Source organism: Bos indicus, chromosome 22 (genome assembly GCF_029378745.1).
Source record: "Bos indicus isolate NIAB-ARS_2022 breed Sahiwal x Tharparkar chromosome 22, NIAB-ARS_B.indTharparkar_mat_pri_1.0, whole genome shotgun sequence".
NCBI lineage: Eukaryota > Metazoa > Chordata > Mammalia > Artiodactyla > Bovidae > Bos > Bos indicus.
Window position 1 is genome coordinate 10942799 of NC_091781.1, and position 14277 is coordinate 10957075.

At 44.4% G+C, this 14277-nt stretch overlaps 1 protein-coding gene across 2 annotated transcripts in view; it reads left to right on the forward strand.

Annotated features, from left to right (window-relative positions):
- ITGA9 (integrin subunit alpha 9) overlaps nt 1–14277 on the forward strand; it is a 364186-nt gene that overhangs the window by 138911 nt on the left and 210998 nt on the right. The window lies entirely within an intron of this gene.

Consider the following 14277-nt stretch of genomic DNA (forward strand, 5'->3'; position numbering starts at 1 on the left):
GAAAAAAACAACCAAAATTGAAAGCAACTTTCTGAGTTGGGAAAATGTTTCTCCTTGTCCAGAATGCATACTTCAGAGAATGACAGAGCAGCACAAACACTGCAAAACAAATGCAGCTACTTAATCTCTTTATTTTAGTCATTGGAGGTGGCACTGGGAATGCTGGTAGGAGCGAACTTTGACTCAGATCCCCTTGGCCTCACTTGGCTTTTTCCTCTGTTTGAGCAAACTTGTTGAGTCTGCATCCCCACTGCATGCCTTTCCTGGCCTGGTGTTTGGGTTGTCAGCCTGATGGCTGTGTGTGCATGGAGAAAGCCATGGGGCGGTTTCCTTGGTCCCCATGCATGGTGCTGGGAGGCCATCTGGCCCTCAGTCAGTATTCTTGCCCTTTGGGGTGCATTGGACCCAAGAGGCAGTCCACAGCTTCATCCACTTGTGCCATTGTGGCAGGAAAGTTCAAGCACCATTTCCTGGTTGCAGATGGTTTCTTTCTTCCTTCCTTCCTTAATTAGCTTGGTTAGTCAACAGGTATTTAATAAGCACCCATCATGGGCCAGCTTTATAGAGATGAAAAAGAGCTCAGAGGGAGGAAAGGAAATTCTAGGCTGAAGAAATAGCAGGTAGAAAGGCACAGGAGTTAAATGGTACACTGCCTCTGTGAAGTAGGAGGTGGAGTGTGAAAAGTGGGGCTGAAGTCTCCCTGTGTTCTCGGGATGTGGTGCCAGAGAATTCTGATCTTCCTTCGCTGGCAGTGGGAGCTGTGGAAGATTCTGTAGGAAGGGAGTGTTTCGTTTCATTCAACAAACATTTTTTTGTCACCTACCATGTACAAGATACTCTTTTAGGTGCTGGGGATATGACAGTGATTAATTAAAGTCTACTGGGAAAGTTCGACAAGGTGGGCAGAGAATGAGCTCAGAAATGCTGGTTGGCGACAAGGAGTACCAGCCCTGACATCTGCTTCTACTGGGTGGGGTTTTGTACCCCCTACCCCCACCACAATCCATAAGCAGTGAGCCTGATCTTAGATCCCAACGGTGTGAAGTCCCCTCTGCTTATGATACTTTATTTTTTCATGGCCAAAACCATCTCAAAACAGGGGCTGAGGAAGAAACAGTTGAAGGGAGGGACGCTCACAAATCTCTGATGGTCCTTCGTACCAGGAATCCCTCCACGAAACTGAGGGTTAGGGCACCTTTTGGTGGGTATGTTTTATGGCATCCCTGGGTTTGTGGAGAAGGCTGCACCAGTGACCTCTTAAGCTCAGTGAGTGATGCCCTCCCTTTGTTACTGCTTATGCAGACTTCTGGGTAGAATTTGTAAACAATTATAACCAAGAAGGGAAATGAAAGCCATTATGATGAACAGGCAAAGGTGAGTTGAGACCAGTAGGGCCAGCAGAAATGGTGACTGCTGAGAACCTTGTTCTTGCAGGATGGATTCAGTTCTTTCTCCGGCAGAAGTGTGTGTGTAATGGTTAGGTTTTGCTGAGTAACAAAACTCCCGCACATTTAATGGCTTACAACAACAGCCATTTATTATTGTCTGTGAATCTCTATGTCAGCTGGGCAGTTCTGCTGACCTGTGCCACACTTGGCTGATCTCAGCTAGGCTCACTGATGTGTTAGGGCTGAGCTTTCAGGCTTGCTGGAGGCTGGCTCACTCCAGTGTCATTTACTTCCCCAGGGTCACAAAGGTCTCTCTGCATTCCCTGGACTAGCCTGGCCTTTTTACATGGTGGCTGGGAAAGGTTCTCAGAGAGTGGAAGTGCAGCACAAAGAAGTTGTCCAGTATCATTTTTGATGCATTCTGTTGGCCAAAGTAAATTCAAAGGATGGGGAAATAGATTTACCTCTTTATAGGAGGAGTGACCATGTCATATTTTCAGGACACACATATGGGGAGGGGTAGAAAATTGGGTCCTTATGCGGTGGGCAGAGCATGTGGGCCCTGGAGTCACTTGGGACTGTCCATCCAGGATTCTCCACTTAGCCACAACCTCTTCCATGATATGGGAACACTAATAGTATCCATCTCAAAGGGTCATTTGAGGATTAGATAATGCATACGTGCCTAACGTAAATACTCAGCACAGAGAGATTCTATGAAATGAAGCTTCCAGGTGAATAGAAGAAGAGCATTTCATTTATTCTCATTACTCTGCCTTCCTCAACACTTCTTAACGTCCTAACTTTATAAATACAGCAATTCATTTTTTAAATATTTATTTTTGGCTGTGCTATGTCTTTGTTGCTGTGCATGGGCTTTCTTTAGTTGCAGATGGTGGGGGGCTACTCTCTAGTTGCAGTGCAGGGGCTTCTTGTTGCCTTGGCGTCTCTTGTCGCGAAGCATGGGCTCTGGAGTGTGCGAGCTTCAGTAGTTGTGGTGTACAGGCTTAGTTGCCCTGTGGCATTTGGGATCTTAACCACTGGACCACCAGGGAAGCCCAATACAGTAATTCTAATCACTTACTTAGTCAATGAAAACCAGTGCTTATCATATACTAGACTGTACTAGGAACCAGAGACACAAGGGAATGAGGCACTAAAGCATTCCCTCTGTATTAAAGGGTGTCAGTGTCTTATCTGCTCAGAAAATTCTGAGAACTGTAAGCTGGATGTTTAAGACCCTTCACAATTTGGTCTCAGTTTGTGCTGCCTTCCTGTGCTTACTCAAGTCAAAGTGAATTCTTCCCTGTGTTCCAGATATGCCCTGTGTCTTTGCATCCTTCCAAATAGACCCTGGACAGGAACGGACTCCACACTGCAGCATCAGTGGTAGGGCACAGCCAGGCTGGGCTGGATATAGGGATCCTGAACCAGCACAGGGCTGGGGTCTGTGTGGTTCAGAGTCCACAGATATGACACAGTTATCTCCATCTTGAGAGGCCTTTTCTGAGGCTCCTCTAAACTTTAAGACTTGCTATAACCTGTCACTCCTTGGAATCTGCCTTAAAGTGATCTGTGGACCAGTCTGGCCCCCTGTAGAAGCTCCATAGGCAGAAACCCTCTGTTTCTCTTCTGCCTGCAATATCCTCTCAATGACAGTGTGCCCCTTCCTAGGACTTCCACAGGTGATTACAAAAACCCTCTATCCCAACAGCCAAATACACACTCCATTACTTCTAGAGTGTATATGAAGGAATGGGAGGCTGCCTGGCCTGCCCCATCCTCTTTTCCCTTAATGTGAAATTATCGGATGAAAAGAGTAGGATATAGCACAACACAAATGCTAGTTCAGTAAATGGTACAAAGAAGTTGACATTGTCCATGGACACTAATCACATGGCTCTGGAAATTGACCTTGAGTGTGACCTTCCCATGGACCCAAGATGGGGCTCAGGGGTCCCTCTCTTCCTCATCACCAGCCCTTCTAAGACCCTTCAGCCCCCTTTTGAGATGCCAGACTCTTTTCCTGCACAACTTCTAACCTTATTGGAGGGAAAAGGGGAATTGTGGTTTCTTTCTTTCTGCTGCGCCTCCACTTTCTCTTAGAGATTTTCAATTCCCCTCCATGGCATTTTTGCTTGAGTAGAATGGCTCTTACCCAGACATTAACTGTTCCATGGAGGTTGGGTTGAGAGGAGGATGAGAAAGGGAAGGTGCAATGTGAGCAGAAACAGAACAGCTCTCTGGAAAAGAGCTCAGCCTGTAAGAACACAGAGGTCAAGAATACAGATGATGAGCAGTAGGAGAGCAGAGGGTCCTTTGTCACCTATTCAGGTGCTACTCCCAGAAAGCAATAAGGAAAATGGAGATAAGATTTTAACATTGGAATTCGCTCTTTAAAGCTTCATTAACATGAGTTTAGATGCTGGTATTTCCCCAGAAGCAGCATATTCCTGGGGTAGCTTCATATGATCTCCAGAAGCTACTTATATTTTTCTAAGGATTCCAGATAGAATATCAATAATTTCCAGACATCATGAGTTCTGCTAACCATCAACATAAGCAATATTAAGCATTAACTCTGATAGTAACGTGACTTGAAATCCATCAGCACAGGCTTTAACAAAATTCTCACATACCAGAACTCCCGTTAATCAAATCCAAATTGATAGCTTTGTTTTCCTAAAAATGGAAAATATCCCCAATGTACTGTTCTAAAACAAAACATTGAAAGACATCTTTGTTCATTTATTCCATCAATTTTTATTCAACTAACATTAATTGTGGATCTCTTATAAACCTATGGACTTCGCTGGTGGCTCAGATGGGAAAGCATCTGCCTATTATGCACAAGATCTGGGTTCAATCCCTGGGTCGGGAAGATCTCCTGGAGAAGGAAATGGCAACCCCATTCCAGTATTCTTGTGTAGAAAATCCCATGGATGGAGGAGCCTGATAGGCTACAGTCCATGGAGTTGGAAAGAGTCAGACTTGACTGAGTGACTTCACTCACTTTATAAACCTGTACTGTTTTAGGAATAGGATATACAAAACCAAATAACACAATGAGGTCCCTGTGCCTTATTATTGCAGTAATAGAGGCATATATACCATAGAGCCAAAATACAGGTATCAAACTCCAGGGACTAAAGTAAATTATTTAGTAAAGTGTGTCAACCAGAAACCTATAACAAGCATCATATTTAATGGTGAAATATAGAAATACTTTGCATCATAGTAGGAACTATAGGCAAGAAGGCTTGCTATTGTTGCTACTGCCTATTGAAGGTTCTTGCCAATGTAATAAGCCAAGAAAAGTAAATTAGGTATAAGTAGTGAAAATTGAAAGATAATGTCGTCATTTACAGATGATACTATCTAGCTAGAAAAATCTAACAGAATAGTAGATGAGCTGTTAGATTAATAGATTTCATACACAAAATAGATCCATACACAAAAACCAGTAGCTTTCCTATATACCAGTACTTAGTAAGAACTTATCATTTTAAAAAATCATATTAGCATGGTTCTTCAGACAGCTACTTGTGCATCTTTGTAGAGATAGATACATATATATATATATATATATATATGTGAATATATATGTTTGTGTATATATTGGGGTTCCCTTGTGGCTCAGATGGTAAAGAATCTGCCCACAAGGCAGGGGTTTGATCCCTGGGTTAGGAAGATCCCCTGGAGAAGGGTATGGCTACCCACTCCTAGTATTCTGGCCTGGAGAATTCCATGCACAGAGGAGCCTGGCAGGCTACAGTCCATGGGGTCACAAAGAGGCGGATACGACTGAGCAACTAACACACACACACACGTATGTATTGTTGTTGTTGTTGAGTCACTCAGCTGCGTCTGACTCTTTGCCATCCCATGGACTGCAACATGCCAGGCTTCCCTGTCCTTCACTATCTCCTGGAGTTTGCTCGAATTATATATGTATTTTATTAGTTGATTTACAGTGTTGTGTTAGTGTCATGTGTACAACAAAGTGATTTAGTTATGTGTGTGTTTTTTCAGATCCTTTTCCCTTATATGTTATTACAAGATATTGAATATAGTTTCCTGTGCTATACAGTAAGTTCTTGTGTTTTTCTGCTTCATATATAGCAGTGTATATCTGTTAATCCCAAACTCCTAATTTATTCCTCCCCACTTTTTGGTAACCATAAGATTGTTTTCTATGTCTGTGAATATGTTTCTGTTTTTAAATAAGTTCATTTGTATCATTTTTTTAATGTTCCACATGTAAGTAATATGATATTTGTCTTTCTCTGTCTGACATAGAAATGTATTTTTATATCTTCTGCTCTTTGTGTGTTATGCAGGTGAGATTGTATTGTATTCACAATTTTACCCATCATTCTTGTTGATTTCTGTGTAGTATTCTTTAGTAAAGCTGCACTGTGGTTCATTTTAAAAAATCACATTAGCAATAAATGTGTAGTAAGCATGAACCTTCTGAATGGCACATCATCTCCTGCCAACCTTGTCCAAGGTTGTATCCCCTTCCAGGAGCAGCCTGCATCCATTGCTAATCCTCATGGAGCTGTAAAGGTCTGGGCCTCTTGGGCCTCTTGGGCTAACTCTGAACAACCCTGAAAGGTCATTTCATCTTTATAATTAAAAAAGAATAATAATAATAAAAAATAATTATTATCAATTATTTCTTGAGTAATTAATAGGTTCGGCTGAGGCTTTCACGTTACAGCTTAACTTCTCCATCTGCCTAGCCAGCTTCTGAAGTCCCTTCTCCTCCACAAGTGTTGATCCCAAGGGAACTCCCTAATAATCCTCATGCACACTAATCACCATCTGGACTGGCTTCCCCAGAACCCAGCCTGTGAGGATGAAGTCACAGAACCATTGATGTAGTTGATATCATTAAGACAATTCCCACAGTGCTATATATTTCTATTTATTGTGTGTGTGTGTATATATATATATATATATCAAATACATTTTTAAAGTTCAGAGTAAGTTCCTGGCTCTCTTGAAATGCTATTCTCCTTTATTAGATGATGGATTTTGTGTTAAGATTTAGATTCTCTCTCTCTCTTTTTGTTTTTCTGAATGTGCCATGAAGCATGTAGGATCTTAGTTCCTCTGTTCTCTGCTGTGCTCAGTTGCTTCAGTTGTGTCCGACTCTGTGCGATCATTTGGACCATAGCCCGCCAGGCTCCTCTGTCCATGGGGCTCTCCAGGCAAGAATACTGGAATGTGTTGTCATGCCTTCCTCCAGGGGATCTTCCCGACTCAGGGATCGAACCTGCGTCTCCTGCGTCTCCAGCATTGCAGGTGGAGTCTTTACCGCTGACCCACCGGGGAAGCCCCTTAGTTCCCCTACTAGGAATCAAACCCACATCCCTTGCACTGGAAGCTTGGAGTCTTAGTCACTGGACTGCCTAGATTCTCTTTTTTAAGTAATTTGAATCCTTTCACTTATTAAATCAGCATGTTTTCTAGTTCTTGGCCTTTTCCAAGTGAGATCAGTTACAAAGTCAATGGACTCAAACAGTTGTTATAAATAACAGTTTCTCTTTTAACCATGGCATTTTGTATTTCCTGAGGCCTTGCTTGGTGTTGCATGTTTTCTGGGCATTATCTTATTTAATCAGAACCACCATTCTGGGTCACGGTTACTATCATTACTGTACTTTTGCCCAGGAGGAAACAGATTTCGAGAGGGTGAATAAGCTGTCCAAGGCCACACAGCCATTACTTGGCAGAACTGAAGGTGCAGTAGCTCAGTCGTGTCCGATTCTTTGTGACCCCATGGACTGTAGCCCGCCAGGCTCCTCTGTCCATGGGATTTCCCAGGCAAGAATACTGGAGTGGATTGCCATGCCGTCCTCCAGGGGATCTTCCCAACCCAGGGATAGAACCCTAGTCTTCTGTGGTTCCTGCATTAGCAGATGGATTCTTTACCACTGAGTCATCTGAAAAGCCCAACTTAAAGCCATCTTTAATGGTTTACCTCAAAGGCTGTGATTTTCGTCGTTATTCTCTAATGCCCCTGTGTGAGGGTGTAACACCCATCCTAGAATTTTCTCTGTTGGTCGTCCACTCTCGGGATGGTGTGTTTTGCTCTGGACCTGTGATGTGATGACCTGGATGCAGCTGAAGTTGCTAAAACGTTCTCCAACTTGACCCAGACTTTCAGTTCCCTTATTACTTCATGGAGCATCATATATTCTAGCCATTCAAATATCGTTGAGGTTCTGGGCCTTGTTAAGTGGGGTTTATGTTGCTCAGCAGTTCCCCCACCTAATGCCAAGTTCCAGTCACGTGGTTATAAGAGGGAAGTGCCATGTAGTGTTTCTTGAGAATTAAGGGCTGTTGTGAAACTTTAAATGGAGCATCTCTAAGTTTCCTTGTTGGATAATCTTGTGATTCTCCATGGGCCACATGACGGGATTTTGCTTCACCAAACTCATTATGATGGTTCCCCCACCCAGTGTGCCTGACACCCTCAGATGCATGTTTGTTGTGGTGTCTCTTGGTTTGCCAGATGGAGGATCTGAGCTCAGAGAGACTGAATTCTTTACCCAAGCCATCACGGATGCAAGGATTCAAACTCAGGGTTTCAGACCCCAGGGCCCTGCTCTTTCTGCCACACCATGCTGCTGTGTTTTATTTTGTTGAGATGGGGAAGGACACTGAGAGAGCCCAGAGCTGGATGAAAGAATTGGGTACATATCAGATTCAAAGTGTGCCCGAGCTGTGTTCTAACTGCTTGGGTGTCCTTCAGTCTCTGCAGGCTACCTGTTCAGCCAAGAAATGGGCAAAGGGAACAACAGATGGGGCAAACGTTTCCATCAGAAAGGAAACCAGTTCATTTTTAAGAAATGTTCAAGGTTCTTCTCCTGCGCCTCCTCTCCCAGATCACACTCTTTCTCAGCTCTTCAGCAGAGGCAGGTAGAAGTAAGCAGCACTTCTTTTTTTTTCCTGAGACATCTAGAGTCACAGAAATATATGAGATTTATTTAAATGGAGAAAGGAGTGCATTGAGAAACTGACAACTGGGTGTAGGTAAGACTTAGTCGTAGAGCAATGCTCACTGAATAGTGAGGAGGTGAATTTCCCCTTAGCCAGGCAATCTTTTCCTAACCAAGTTGTGTTAAACTTGGTTAAAGAGAAAGTTCCAACCATCGGGTGAGTTCTAGAAGCAGATGCATTGTAAGTGAAGCCTTACCTTTTGGTGTTTTTAAAACCAGTTCAGAGGCTTCCCTTGTGGTCCAGTAGTTAAGAATTCGCCTTGCAGTGCAGGGGACAGTGGTATCAGCCCTGGTCCAGGAAGATCCCACATGCTGCTGGGCAACTCAGCCCACGTGCTGCAGCTACTGAAGCCCATATGCCCTGGAGCTGGTGCTCCACAACACGAGAAGCCATCGTCACGAGGAGCCCCCGATCCCCACGGCTAGAGAAAGCCCTCACACAGCAACGAAGACCCAGTGCAGCCCAAAATAAAAAATAATTAGTTCTAAAAAAGCAGTTCATGGAAATCTGTAGAATTTCCCTATCGTGTATGCCTGGAGGGGAGCAGAAAATGGGTTCCTTGTGAGAATCAGAAGCACCAAGTGGACATTTAGGAAAACCTTACTTTCAAAAGTAAATGTTTATCAGGGGGTCCCCACACTGAGGGCTTTGTGTGGCTTTCGGGAAGAGTGTGGAGACCACGTGCGGAGCTTGTTCTGCTCAGCCTTTAATTATGCGTCACCTTTGCTCAATGCCCCTTCTCTTTCCTTCGCCCACTGTGGAACAGAAACCCGAAAGATGTCGTTTTTGGCAGGTGTCCTTGGTAGAGTTCCGTGTCTCTCACCCCACCCCCTTTTAAAACCATGAAAGGCGTGTGTTTCAGAAAGTCGAGGGAAATAACGCAGAGGTTCTTGGATGTTCAGAGGGGGCCCCTCCCACCCATGAAGGTGCTAAGATGGGTTGGCAAGGCCTGAGAAGGCCTTCAGTCATCCTCCAGTTCGCACATTTATTCAGCAAGCTTACTGAGCCTTTTTACGGGCTGGATATTGAGAGGCCGATGAAATAGATGTGGCTACTCTTCGCCAGGATACCCTGTGCTAGGGATGCTAGGAAGTAAACATGTGATGATTAAATGAGTAGAAGTGATTGTCACAGGTATGAGGGAAACAGCAGGGGGAAGTGTTTGAGAGGGTTAGTCACGCTGAGTGTAGAGGGAAGAGCATTGGAGGCAGAGGGCACAGCAAATGCAACGGCCTGGAGGCAGGAGCAGGTGTTCAGAGGGGTGGCTGGGAAGCCGGTGTGGGCCGGAGCGTGGTGGGCACGGGGGAGAAGAGAAGGAGGTGATGGAAGAGCCTGCAGAGCCTGGTCCCAAGGGGCCGAGTGGGCCAGGCTCAGTGAGTGGGTTTAATGAGGTGAGCGGTGAGGGGCAGCTGAAGGGTTTTCAGTGGTATGTGGTTTTACTTGCATTTCAGGAAAATTATCCTAGCTCTTGAGTGGAGAATGGACAGGACAGGAGCAGAAGACTGAGAAGGGAGCCAGAAAGGAGATAGCCAGTGTCGGCCAAAGGAAAAGGTTAAATTAGGAGCATGGGATTCACAGATACACAGTACTAATACTATATATAAAATAGATAACCAACAAGGACCGACTGTGCAGCACAGGCAACTCTACTCAATATTTTGTAACTATAAGGAAACTAACACCTGAAACTAGCATAACACTGTAAATATGCTATATTTCAATTAAAAAAGTAATTAAAAAAAAAAGAAGTTGCCATGCTTCCCAGTGGACGGGAGTGAATCTAATTCAGCCCCTGCCACTTCGTTACCGTGCAGCTTTGGGCAGGTCTCCTAATCCCTCTAGCATGCAACTGTTCACCCCTAATAAAACAGGGACAAGTATTTTCTCATGTGGTTTCTGGAAGGAATAAGTATTCACAAAGTCCTCTATAAACCTGGACCATATGCTCATCTGAGCTATAATGTGATTCATATTGAAAGAAGTGGGGGTTCCTGCAGCGTTGGAAAAATCACCCAGCAGGCCCTACATGAGCAACGTTTTATTACTGCCTGAGGCTAAAAAGATGCTTTTGTTCCCTTTCTGCCGTCCGTGTATCTCCAAGGGAGGCTGGTTAAAAATCACATGGTGTGGTCATTTATATGTAGTCATTTACCGCAGCGATAACTTGAAATGGCTGAGGTTGTTGTTGTTGTTGTTGAGCTTTATGTCTCTGGTCACCACCTGTGGGTGACATGTGAGTGTGATAAGTGTGTAGGTGTGACATGCTGCCCTGAATGGGAGGAATGCGTGATGGAGGACCATTCAACCCTACACCCCCTCTCCACTGACGCAAGACCACAGCTCTTGGTGCCCAATTACTGCTGCTAGGCCCCCAGGGTCCCCCAGTCCAGGGGAGAGCTATATTCTCATCCCCCAAGTCCCTCAGTGTCTTAGGGTCAAGTCACAGAACACTGATTTTGGCTTTGAACAAAGCAGGTCAATCTTTCATCGTGAGTTTGGACCATTTGGAATCCTTATGTTACAAGGAAATATCCTGTTTCAAATGCAATTTTCTGTTATGACTCCAAGCAGATGCTAAGATTTGCTCCTCTGTCATCCAAGAGGGTCTCCAGGTTCCCAGAGAGACCAATTTAAATTGGCAAGACCAGAATGTTTGCTGGACGGGCGATGTGATGGTAACAATGTTCTCAGAACGTCCTCTTCAGCACAGCAGCCCCTAGCTCCACATGGCTTCCGAGCACCGGAAGTGTGGTTAGGACAAGGGGAGAACTGAATTTTAAATTGTATTGCATCTTAACGAGGTTAAATTTAAATAGGCACATGCAGCTAACAGCGACTGTACAGGACGGTGCAGTTCTAGAGGAATGTTTCTTCTCGTGGGAAACTGCTCCTCTGAGCCCCAAGGGTTCTGTGAATTCATGAACTTGCAGACTACCCTAGCTCCCTCCAAGATCCTCATCAGGGTTCATGCCTCCCATGTTGGGGCAGTGCTGTAACTCATACTTATTTGGGGGCAGTTGCAGGGGGATCACTTTGCCATCTCAGCGTTTCACTGCTGTTCCTGTGGTGAGATTAACAAAGTGATGCTGAGAATGGCTCATCGAGAAGGCTGTCCATGGAGAGGCATGTACCACTCACACTCTGTGCCATCCCAAGCCCCGGCCTCTCTGTTCTCTCCGTGGGACACAGCAGATCCCAGGGAGGGTGCTTGTCATCTCCAACCCTTGGTGTTTAATACTGTCACCTCTGGCCTAGACCCTTGAAATTCAGTGGTTTCTTGGTGCACGCCCACTTTTTGGCCTGTGTGAGAAATTTCTGGAGGATGGTGATCCACAGACTCTGCAAGGGCAGATGCGCTCTGTGTGTGCCCACTTCCTAAGCATACAAGTGTAATCAGGAGGCCTTGGCTGAGTGGCATGTGGATGGGTGGCTGAGCTCACAGTGTTCTCCAGAACCAGGATGCTTGAGGATTAAAGGTCAGGAATTGGGTGGCTCATTTGCCCAAAGAGGAAGAAGTTGAAGGTTATACTCATACAGATGGGGAAATAGTATCAGGGAAAAATACTTGGCAACATAATTTTTTCCAGGCTGTAGGTGAGGAAAGGAAGATTGAAAATTTGCTCAAGCTTGATGGCAGAATGAGTGTTCATTGTGAATGGCATCTAATTCACTCCCATTCTAGAATTTGATGTCTGGGTGAGTCCTGCCCTTCAAATTACAGTATCAGCAGTCAGTACATTAGAGAGTAGTTTATACTCTACACAGCAAAGAACACTCAAAAGATAAAAGATGGATGCTGAATGGAGAACTACTTAATTTTTTACATGTCCTAGGTTTCAGTTCAGTTCAGTTCAGTCACTCTTTCATGTCTGACTCTTCGCGAACCCATGGACCATAATGCGCCAGGCCTCCCTGTCTATCACCAACTCCCGGAGTTTACCCAAACTCATCTTCATTGAGTCGGTGATGCCATCCAACCATCTCATCCTCTGTCATCCCCTTCTCCTCCTGCCTTCAATCTTTCTCAGCATCAGGGTCTTTTCCAATGAGTGAGCTCTTCACATCAGGTGGCCAAAGTATTGGAGTTTCAGCTTCAGCATCAGTCCTTCCAATGAACACTCAGGACTGATCTCCTTTAGGATGGACTGGTTGGATCTCCTTGCAGTCCAAGGGACTATCAAGAGTCTCCTCCAACACCACAGTTCAAAAGCATCAGTTCTTTGGCGCTCAGCCTTCTTCACAGTCCAACTCTCACATCCATACGTGATTACTGGAAAAACCATAGCCTTGACAAGACGGACCTTTGTTGGCAAAGTAATGTCTCTGCTTTTTAATATGCTGTCTAGGTTGGTCATAACTTTCCTTCCAAGGAGTAAGCATCTTTTAATTTCATGGCTGCAGTCACTATCTGCAGTGATTTTGGAGCCCCCAAAATAAACTCAGCCACTGTTTCTACTGTTTCCCCATCTATTTGCCATGCTAGGCTTAGGGTATAACTTTTCTAGAGAAGAAAGGGGTTAAAATGTCAGATGCTGTCTCTCATAGTAATGAGGTGTGCAAAGTCCATCGACTCTGGTAGAAACAACATCACTTCCCAGGAGCAGCCCAGACCTGGGAGTGATGTCAGAGAGCCCATGGCCCCAGCAGATGTGGTGCTATGAAAGACAGCTGGTTCTTTTTTAAAAAGTCAAGTATAACAGGAACCATCTTTAATTTGGGGGTAGCCCTGTTTTCACCAGTGGTGGTCATCCCTCAAAGCTATTTTTATTCCTGCCAGGATGGCCAGGCAAAAGAAAGCCAAGCAGGGATTTTCAATTATAGGTAATTATCTGAATTGCAGCCTTGGCTTTTTCTCCTTGGCACATCTTTGTTCACACCCTGGGTGTGAGCTAATCTGCTTATAAACACGTGGTTTGGGTGTGTGTGGGGATATCTGTGGGCTCTTTATAGCTGTAGTTCCAGAATACGCGTTTAAAGATTATGGTCAAATTTACTCTGATTGAGGAGGGTAACATCATAAAAGCCTCAGTCATTTATGTTTCCCTTTCCAATATAAGAAGTCTTATTAACTTACCCACTGAAAAGGTTAGGATCAAAGAAATCATAAATGCTGCACAAATACTATTTCAGGAACGTAAAATTCAGCTGTTTCTATTAACTGAAAAGAGTTGGGACAATCTCTTTGAAGGGAAACACCAAAAAGTGCTAACAATTTTTTTCTTTTTCTTTCTTTCCTTTTTTTTTCTCTCCTAAGTGACTATATGGAATACCAATGCAAAAATGCAAACAGGCAAATGCAACCAATTAAGACTTACAAAATAAGCAAAAATTTTTTCATCATCTTTGGCTCTAGTTGTCTGAAGAATGCTGGTTCATGGACTCCAGATAATTCATGAGAACCATGTGAATCATTTCAGACAGGTTCGTCCTTGGGGCTCCCCTGAGGCCATTGGCACTTATGAATCATTGTAGATGAGCTTGTCCTTGGTACAAATTGTGCTGCATTTAAAGTTGCTGGAGACACTTCCCTCATACAATAAAAGGCCTTTACTGGACTTTTCAGTGGCCTGAAGTTGAAGACACAAATGCTGTTTTATATAGTGAGCGGGACCACTCTTTTATGATGTGTTTTACAAGTCTAGAGGATTTTTTGTTTCTTTGAGGTTTTCTTTGAAACTTCGGATTAGGGTAGTTCTTGAAGTAGAGGCTCTAAGTCCCCATGTCATCTGTCCCCGGGGGAGGAAGGGGAGCTGGTGCGAGAGATGGACCACAGACTTCCAGGTTCCCAGGACCAGAGGCTGGCATTTTCTGTGAGAGGGGCTCTGCCCTCTATGTCATGCGGCACTAAAATATAAATTTGCAACTCCCCTAAAGTAAA